The 9,762-nt window shown below is 50.8% G+C and overlaps 1 protein-coding gene across 3 annotated transcripts in view; it reads right to left on the reverse strand.

Annotated features, from left to right (window-relative positions):
- Positions 1–9,762, reverse strand: part of LOC119316772 (probable protein transport Sec1a) — a 74,269-nt gene that overhangs the window by 23,811 nt on the left and 40,696 nt on the right. The gene's annotated exons all lie outside the window — the stretch shown is intronic.

The raw sequence follows: 9,762 nt of genomic DNA on the forward strand, positions 1-9,762 counted from the left end.
TGAGTTTGGACAGGAGAAGGCTGTGTTGTGGCCGTGTTGTGGCCGTGTCTAAGCTTTCGTCAGAAAATAAGCAAGCTGAAGCTCCAAGGGCACATACTGAAGGGCCACAGTCCTCTCTTGCACCTGAGAACGCATGTAGGGGTCAGAGAATAAGCAAGTTGAGGCTGCGAGGGCACATACCGATGTTCTTGGTAAGCTCATGCTTCACAGGATCATGGGCAATGTTGAGTGCCACGTGCTGTCGGAGAGCAAAGGGGTCAGTGCAGCAGTGGGAACACAAAAATCCTGAAAAAGCCACCGTCCAAGTAATCTTTGCAATCACGGAGGCTATAGTGCGCAGCTCAGCCTCAGCACTGGAGCGAGATACAACAGTCTACTTCTTGGTCTTCCAGGCAATTAGAGAGGAGCCAATAAAACATAATAGGTGGAAAGAGTGCGGCGATCAGTGTGATCGCTTGCCCAAATCACATCACAGTAGGCCTGAAGCTGGAGAGCTAGAGCTAGAGAAGAATAGGTGACGGGTCACAGTCCCACAAAGATAACGAAGAACACGGAGAACATGACTAGTGAGGTTGAGTGGGAGCAGAGACAGACTGACTCAGAATCTGCACAACATAAGAAATGTCAAAACGAGTGATGCCTAGATAGACAAGGCTCCCAACAAGATGATAGTAGCAAGTGGGATCCGCAAGTGGTTCACCCTCACCAGGACAAAGATGAAGAACAAAATCGATAGGAGTGTCAACCGTGCGCTGATCAGTGAGGCAAGCACGAGTGAGAACACCTTGGATGTACTTCTCTTGAGAGAGATAAGTGCCCTCAAGGGAAGACGTTTCTTGACAAAATCAATGAATTGGTGGTCATCCCCTGTGATAACCATGTCATTAACATAAAGGAGCAAAAGGGTGCGACCATGAGTGTGAATAAACAGAGTAGGATCATGAGTACTAGAAGAGAAATCTGTGATGGCGGCGGAGAAACGCTCAAACCAGGCACGAGGATCTTGTTTCAGCCCATAAAGTGAGGGGCAGAAGTGACAAACAGTGCCATCAGAGACGGTACATCTAGGAGGTGGTTGCATATAGGCCACTTCCCACAGTTCACCATTCAGGAAGGCATCTTGACATCTAATTGAGAGATGGACCACTGCGGAACAACAGCAACAGCCAAAAGAGTGTGAATAGTGGTCATATGAGCAACATGAGCAAAAGTCTCATCATATTCATGACCATACTCCTGCTAGAAGCCACGCGCAACAAGATGAGCTTCGTAGGCGATGTTTGCGTGCAGACACCCATTTTGAGCATGGGCGCCAGGACAGGAATACTGAGGAAAGGTGCCATGTTTAGAAGGAAAACCACGAAGCACACAAGATAGGTACTCACCAGCTGAATCAGCACGAAAAACTCAAACAGAGGAATCATACTAAGTGTGAACCATGGTAGCGAAAGACTTGTAAATTTGAAGCACTTAACTATGAGATGACATAAAGTAGATCCAAGTGTGGTGAGAAAAATCATCAATGAAAATTATATATTATTTGTGACCTCCTTTTGATACGAAGAGGGTAGGACCCCATATATCAGAGTGAAGAAGTCCAAAAGGTCATTGAGAAACAGAATTACTAGAGCGATAGGGAAGTTGTATGTGCTTGCCAAGCTTACAGCTCTACAACTTAGTAAACTATCACCGGAGATAGACCCTAGAACACCACTCCTAACCAAAGAAGACAAGCAAAAGCAACATATGTGACCCAGTCGATTATGTCACTGAGCGAAGGAGGTGGTGGAGGTGGCAGTTGAAGCAAAAGGGGTGGTGATGTCTGACTGGCTAGAGGACCCACGGGAAGGAAGGCACAACCAGTTGAGCTCCCAAAGGCGCTGAGAGTCATGGCGCCGGGGACCAATCCCAACCGGGTTGGAATCCAGAATAACACGACAATCCAAATCAATGAGTTAGCAAACAGAAGTTGCATAGTTAGTTTAGTAACATGAGTTGACAGCACGAAGGTGATGTATGTGTGGTGTCATGTGAAAGGAGGCCCAGAATCAAGAATCCAGGGTAACGATGTACATGACGAAGAGTGTGGTGGTGGACCAGACGTTTAACCAGCAGAACCTAAGGATGGGGCAGAAGCAGCAAGGTGAACATCTCCTGGTGAACCTTCTCAATGGAGCCCTCACGAGAATTAAAGGAGCCTCCTGAGTCCTTATGAGAATGGCTACCATGGCGACTCTGTCTCTTCCTCTTGATGCACTCTCATGATAATGTGCCCATCCTGCTTGAAGTAGGTGCAGCGAAGGGGTTCAGGAGGCTCCTGTTGTTCTCCTCAGGGGAAGGGTCACCACCGCCAGCGAGACGCTTCCACTTCGAACCACCCTGGTTGTTGCAGCCGAGGTTCTTCGAGATGGTGCGAGATCGTTGGGTCGAAGCCGCAGCCTCCCCACCATGGTATTTTTGCGACACGGACATATGGCACCACTGCACTAAGGTCGCCCGCCAATTCATGCGGGGGTGGGGAGCTAACCTTGGCGCGGACCTCCGGGCCCGTAAAGGGGCCCTGTTGGACCAGATTAAGGCCCTCGATGAGGAGGCCGATGCGGCCGGTCTGTCGGCCGACGATTGGCTCCAACAGTACGCCCTTGAATCCTCGTTGATGGAGATATTCAAGGGTGAAGAACTATTCTGGCAATGCCGCGGGGGCCAGAAGTGGCCCCTCGAAGGGGATGCCAATACCGCATACTTTCAGGCGATTGCTAATGGGCGCCGCCGGAAATGCTCTATCACGTGCCTCTGGGAGGGGGACACCCTCCTGGAACACCTGGAAGAGATTAGGTCCCACATTTACTCCTTCAAGGAGCTCTTTACGGCGGAACCCCATGGCGGGGTGTCCTTGGCGGAGGACTTCTGGCCAGCCAAGGACAGAGTCTCTGACCTTGAGAATGCGGAAATGACTCTCCCATTCTCGCCGAAAGAGGTGGGTAGGGCTATCGCCTCTATGAAGGCGGGGTCGGCTTCGGGGCCTGATGGGATCCTAGCCCTTCACGAGATTGTCCATGAGGTAAAGACGCGTGGCCATAAGGGCGTCTTCCTCAAGTTGGACTTCCAGAAGGCATACGACCACCTAGATTGGTCATTCTTGCGGTTGGCGCTTCAGCGAAGGGGCTTTGATGACAGATGGTGTTCATGGATCATGCAGTTCTTTCGGTCCGTAAGGACGGCGATTAATATTAATGGCGATGTGGGACCATTCTTTACGTCCTCTGCAGGAGTGAAGCAAAGGGACCTGATCTCCCCCCTCCTCTTCAACCTCGTCGTTGATGCTTTGCTGGCAACCTAGATAAAGCTAGGGTGTCTGGCCACCTGTTGGGGGTAGTTGGCCACCTGATCCCGTGGGGAGGGGTCACCCACCTCCAATATGCGGATGACACCATGATCATGGTGGAAGGGACGGACCTTGACATCGTGAATCTCAAGTTCCTCCTCCTTTATTTCGAGGCTATGTCGGGATTGAAGATCAATTTTGATAAGAGTGGAATCGTAGTCCTAGGATTCTCCGCGAAGAGCAACAACGCATTGCGAATAACCTAAACTGTAGACTGGCCACGTTCCCCATCACATACTTGGGGATGCCAATAGCTGATACGAAGATTTTGATGAGTGCATTTGACCCGATGGTAGGGCGTGTGGCGTGACGGGCTGAGCCGTGGCGCGGACGGTTTATCTCTAAGGGGAGTAAATCTGTCCTTATTAGCTCTAACCTTGCGAGCCTCCCCATGTATATGATGGGGATGTATATCTTACCGAAGGGCGTACACTGCTCGTTCGATAAGGAGCTCGCTAGTTCTTCTGGCAGGCAGCCAATGGCCACCAGAAGTATCACATGGTCAAGTGGGCGGACACTTGCATGCCCAAGGACCGGGGAGGCCTAGGTATTATGGCCTCCCGTCGCATGAACGTTGCGCTCATGTTATGATGGGTATGGTGGATCATGCAAGGCGATGGGGGCTTTGGTTCCAGATCATCCAAGCAAAATACCTAAGGGGTGAACCCCTGTTGGCATGTTCCCGCTCAGGAGGATCCCAGTTTTGGCGATCCATCCAAAGGATCAAGGAGGGCATTCGTCTAGGAATCTCCTTCTCTATAGGTAATGGGGATGGGACCCAATTTTGGCTGGACCCATGAATGGGTATCAAGCCCCTCAGGGTAGGATTCCCTGTCCTGTTTTCTATCTGCGCGGAGGCGTTACTCCTCATCTCCGCGGCTGCACGCTCTGGGCACTGGGATATACGGTTTCGCCGGTTGTTTGGGCAGGCGGAGAATATCGAGTGGTCTAGGTTGCGGGCAGCCCTACCGCCGGTATTGTCGGATTATCCGGACACCGTGTCCTGGTGGCTCTCACCGTGGGAGAGTTCTCCGTCAACTGCGCATACCAGGCATTATGTCGGTCCCCTACCATTCCTTGGCTTTCTCCCTTGTGGAAGGCCCCTTTGCCCTTGAAGATCAAGATCTTTGTTTGGCAACTCCTTAGAGATCGTCTCCCTTCGGGGACCGGGGTGCTTAAGCAGCAAGACCCGGGTGATGGCTTGTGCACCTTATGCACGATGCCTAAGAATGGGACTCACATCCTATTCTCATGTACCACGGCTCGAGTCTTGTGGACGTTCATCTGTGAGGCACTAGGGCCCGACTGGGTGGCCCTGGACCTCACGGAGTTCCTCCAAACAAGGGCTACCCAACCTGGGCGGCATCGCCGCTTATTTTGGCTTATTTTGCGGCCATGTCGTGGACTCTTTGGACAACGCGTGATAAAATGGTGATTGAGCGGGTGTTTCCGACTCGACCGTCTGACTCCTTCAAACTCCTTGCTTTTCTACAGCACTGGCACCCGCTTTCTAGGCAACGCTTTCTAGGCAGTGCGACCGCGATTGTCTTGGCCTCATGTTGGATGCGCTCCTGGCTACAGCACGCCGATTATCGTCATCGTAGGGCCGCTTGTCGGCGGCCACTAGGTGGCTTTTTTTATTTCTCTTATGTTTTTGGGCATGATTGTGTTGTTGCCCCAGCCGTTGTTCTGTCGCGGATTTGGATGTTGGTTGTACGGATCATTGCTTTATTTATAAAGCGGGGTGAAAGCCTATTTCGAGAAGTAGGTGCAGAAAGCTCTAGTGGAGGCTACTACCACCGGTGTAGGAGAAGGCACACCTTGTAGTGGTGGTGAAGTGCGGGCAGCCCGAACTGCTGAAGAGGACGACAACAAGGCCGTGATGCGTAGACGCAACTCCTCATAGTGCACCTCAGCATGGGCCTCCGGAGTAGAGAGCCGAGGATGGCGTGCCAACAGCTGAGCACGACTATGCTCAAACTCCAATTGGAGGCAAGTGAGCAAGTCGTAGAGGCAATGAACCTCCAGTTAGCTTGTCGCTGCACACAACACTGACATGTGCGACAAAGATCACCTCCCGGAGAGTTCAATTGGTGCCACACCGCCGACATCTCCTGTCGGTGTACTAAATTAGGGGTCCCTTAGTACCCCAGACTTGTGCATAGGCAGTTGCAGCCCTTTAGACGACAAGGGCTTGCCGGAGGACAACTCAACCCAAGACTCAAGATTCAACATACAAGACCGTGAAGAAGAATTCCCAGCAGGTCATCGAGAAGTACCAAGTTAGTACTGAAGGTCAAGATTCCAATTGCCGGCAAGCTCCATAGCGGCAAGCCAAGACCCGGCAAGCTCCTTGTCGGGAAGTTTCTCCCTTCCTGCTTCTCGATCACTCCACCACATCGACCAGCTAATGGCTTGTCAAGATTAGGTGTCGAGCGGGCGAGCGACTTGGGGAGGATCATCAGGACGCGCGTCAGCACGTCGCGTGCAGATCAACTTTATTGACACCCTCTTATGGACGTGTCAACAAGATAGGCTTATCCAGGCCGAAGGCACAAAAGGAGAGACGCCTTTTGACAAAGGATTGCTATCAGTTCACGGTGCATTAAATGCCCTTGTCCTAGTCCGGCAGGATTAGGTTGGATAGCATCGAGGCCACTATTCACAAGATGTAATGACCATGTTGCCACTATGGTGACCCCTTTTTGTCTATAAAAGGAGGCCCATGGCTACCTGGGCACGGGTCGACACTTTGCTCATGCTTACACAGTAGTTGCACCTTGCTCACGCTTTTCCGGCAAGCTGCGCTTGTAACTTGAGCCCCAAGTCAATCCACCAAACAAGCAGGAGTAGGGTTTTACGCCTCCGCGGCGGCCCGACCTAAGAAAACCTCGTGTGTGAACTCTTGGATTTGCTCTCCATGCTCATCGATCTCCCAAACCGAACTGCAAAGGGACCACGCTGGCCCCATAGATTGTCGTACACCGACATCTTTGGCACGCCGGGTAGGGGGGTCGCTTGTGCGGATCTACTCCAGCAGTTCTCGTGCAAGTTTCGCCATCTTCTTCATCCATGGCGCCCAAGAAGAGCACGGCAGTGGGTGCACCGTCTGCCTCTAAGCTGCCGACCCAGACGACTCCGGCGGGAGGGGCCGGTGGCGAGCGCTCTCCACACCCTTCCAGCGACAAGAGTCGTACTCACTCTGCCGGAAGCCAAGACCCGCTGAAAGTGCAACTAATCCCCGAGTGGTTTTGGTAATTAATAACAACATATATGTCATTGATCTAATGAACATTGATGATAGATTTCAAAAAAGATCAACGATTGGCATGGCTAATGAACATTGATGATAGATTTCAAAAAAGATCAACGATTGGCATGGCATGGACTAATGGAGTGTGGACCCCTCAAAATGTGAAGAACAAATTTGGCTACCCTAAGACTACATTTTTTGTTTAGTGATTCAAGATCACATTGAGTCCCTTAGAAAAGCCAATACTATTAAAAGGGGATGAGGTATTGTTGATGAGGTTGTTTGCTCAAAGTGCTCAGTGATATTGCTCCAAAAATCCTCAATCAATTTCCCACAATCACATTTGTCCAAACCCTAAATCATCATTTCGGTCCCACCGATACTATCTACCCCTGACCCACCAAGAAGATCATTCTACTGCCACAGCCAAAACCTTAACATTTTGGTCTGACCGAATTGGTTCTCGGTCCCACCGAGAAGGCCTTGCCAAGTTTTTGTGATGAAATCGCTTCGTTTCGGAATCAGCGAGACAAAACGATCGGAATTACCAAAACGCAGCTCTGCCCTAGCCATTGCACTTTAGTCTCACCGAGATGGTATAATCGGTCTCAGCAAAAACACTAACGGTCATGTCTTTTGCACTATTCGGTCTTACCGAGATTTTCATATCGGTGCCACCGAGTTGGGTCAACATTCCATTCCTACCATTTGAACCTTGATTTCTAGCCTCTTCAAGTTGCTTTCCACTCCAATCCTTCTCCTACCCAAGCCAAACTGTGTGAGAGAGGTTGAGTGTTGAGGAGACTATCATTTGAAGCACAAAAGCAAGAAGTTCATCACCAACACAACATCTATTACCTTTTGGAGAGTGGCGTCTCCTAGATTGGTTATGTGTCAGGAGCCTCCAAGATCATCTGGAGTTGAATCAAGGAATTTGTAAGGGCAAGGAGATCGCCTACTTCGTGAAGATCTACCCGAGTGAGGCTAGTCCTTCGTGGACGAAAGCCATGGTGGAGTAGACAAGGTTGCTTCTTCGTGGACCCTTCGTGGGTGGAGCCCTCCATGGACTCGCGCAACCGTTACCCTCTATGGGTTGAAGTCTCCATCAACATGGACGTATGATAGCACCACCTATCGGAACCACGCCAAAATCATCGTGTCTTCATTGCGTTTGAAATCTCCAAACCCTTCCTTTACTTACATGATGTTTTACTTTCCGCTGCTACATTCTTAGATTTGCATATGTAGGGTGATACTTGACTTGCTAGAATTGCTAAAATATGCCTACAACTAAAATTGGGAAAAGGTTAGGTTTCATTTGGTCTTAGTCTAATCACCCCCCTCTAGACATACTTTCGATCCTACACCCGTGCATCGCTACGTCAAGAGGCGGCGCTACGGCCCATGGGGTCGCGCCGCTACGTCCAAGGACGACACCATAGGATCCAAGACCAACGGAGCTGCGGGGCGCGTGCCGAGGCCATCGCAAGATGGGCACGGGATGCTTCCCCGCAACGACATCGACCCTGGCCAACGACCAGGCAAGGAGCATGTGCACCGTTCTCATGGTGCGCAGGGCCTGCCACCACGTCAAATTGTTGGCGAGCATCGACCACGGCAGCAGGACAGAGATGGAGCTCCTTCTGGCTCGCACAGAAGTCGAGCCACATCTCAGTGCTTGCGCCCAGTCATGCCCAAGTCACCAGCAGAAGTGCTAGCGCAGGTGGAGCTGTTGCTGAACTTTCCTCCGGCTCCGGAGAAGATAGATGAGTGGGGTGCCGCCATCCAAAGCCTCATGGGCTACGCCAACAACGATGCGGCGCGGCCGGCGTGGCCCTCTCAGTGGCAGCCAACGGCGCCAGTACAAGGGGCTGGGGAGCGAACCGCGGGTGTTGCGCCAATGGTGCATTCCCCTCCTCGGCAAGTACGGCAGAGCCAGCAGGTCGACACCCGTGACGATGCATCCATGGCGTTGTCACAAATTGGGTCCCCTACCCCCTCCGTTTCTAGCCTCTTTTTATGGTTTTCTTGCCTAACTCGAAAATTTCCAAAACAAATAGCCCAAAGTCAGTTTCAAGTGAATTGTTTGATTTCATGGGATTTGGTAGGTTTTGATCCATGAATCTCTTGCAGAACTAGTTGATCTACCTTCCTTTCCATCCCTTGGGCACAATTTTTCTTTTCTCCATCGGTACAATAGGGCCGTTATGTTATTACTAAACTTGTTGAAGAGATGAAATAGAACCAAGGTCTATCTTTTTGATCAGAGGTTGAATCGATCATCAGAAGAAGAATTAGGCCAAAAATTAGGAGCGTAGGAGATCAAACTGTGAGTCGAGTAGGATGGGTAAAAGGGCGACTCGTCGTAGTCAATACCCATGGTAGATATAGACTCGAGGGATCGCCTGACTAAAGTTTCCGCCGACTGGTTGGGCGCCCAAACACGGAAGTGAAGCTTATCGATCTTGTCGGCGATGAAGTCCAGACTGCTGAAGCGAAGAGTCTTTCCTACAGTGAAGGCAGTAGTTGGGGTCAGACGCCCCACCGGATCGGCGGCGAAGTCTAGGGAGCCAAGGTGGGTGCCTTAGCCCAAAGTGAAGACGCCGGAACCGATGAAGGAACCCATCTGGATCCAATCTGACAAATCTATGCGCACATCCCCTACATGGCGCGCCAAACATCAGTGTAAAGAGCCAAAAATAATATACATAGGGCAGTGTATGTATAGAGAATCTAGAGGGTGCACATGAGACATGATTTTCCCCATTTTAGGCCCTCAGAGAGAGGCAACACCCTACTTTCTACCTTTGTGAATTGTATTGATGGTCGCCTTGTATGAGAGCTAGGGTTTGTGTGTTTGCACGTATGGTGTGTATGCGTAAGCATAGAGTTGGGTGAGCAGTATGGTTACACGGGACGAAGTAGGTTTACACGGTAGAGATCCCATTGATTTACAATTTGATCTACCTACTATACATGTCTTGTATTCCAAGGTGATGGTGCGCCCCGAATTGCAGGACGACTCCTAGTCACTAGCCAGGCCCACCCTGCGGCTATTGGATCAGATTCAGCCTACCTGACTATACATGGGAGCTATGTCAACATCACCTGGCGCCAACTCACG

Source organism: Triticum dicoccoides, chromosome 6A (assembly GCF_002162155.2).
Source record: "Triticum dicoccoides isolate Atlit2015 ecotype Zavitan chromosome 6A, WEW_v2.0, whole genome shotgun sequence".
Lineage (NCBI taxonomy): Eukaryota > Viridiplantae > Streptophyta > Magnoliopsida > Poales > Poaceae > Triticum > Triticum dicoccoides.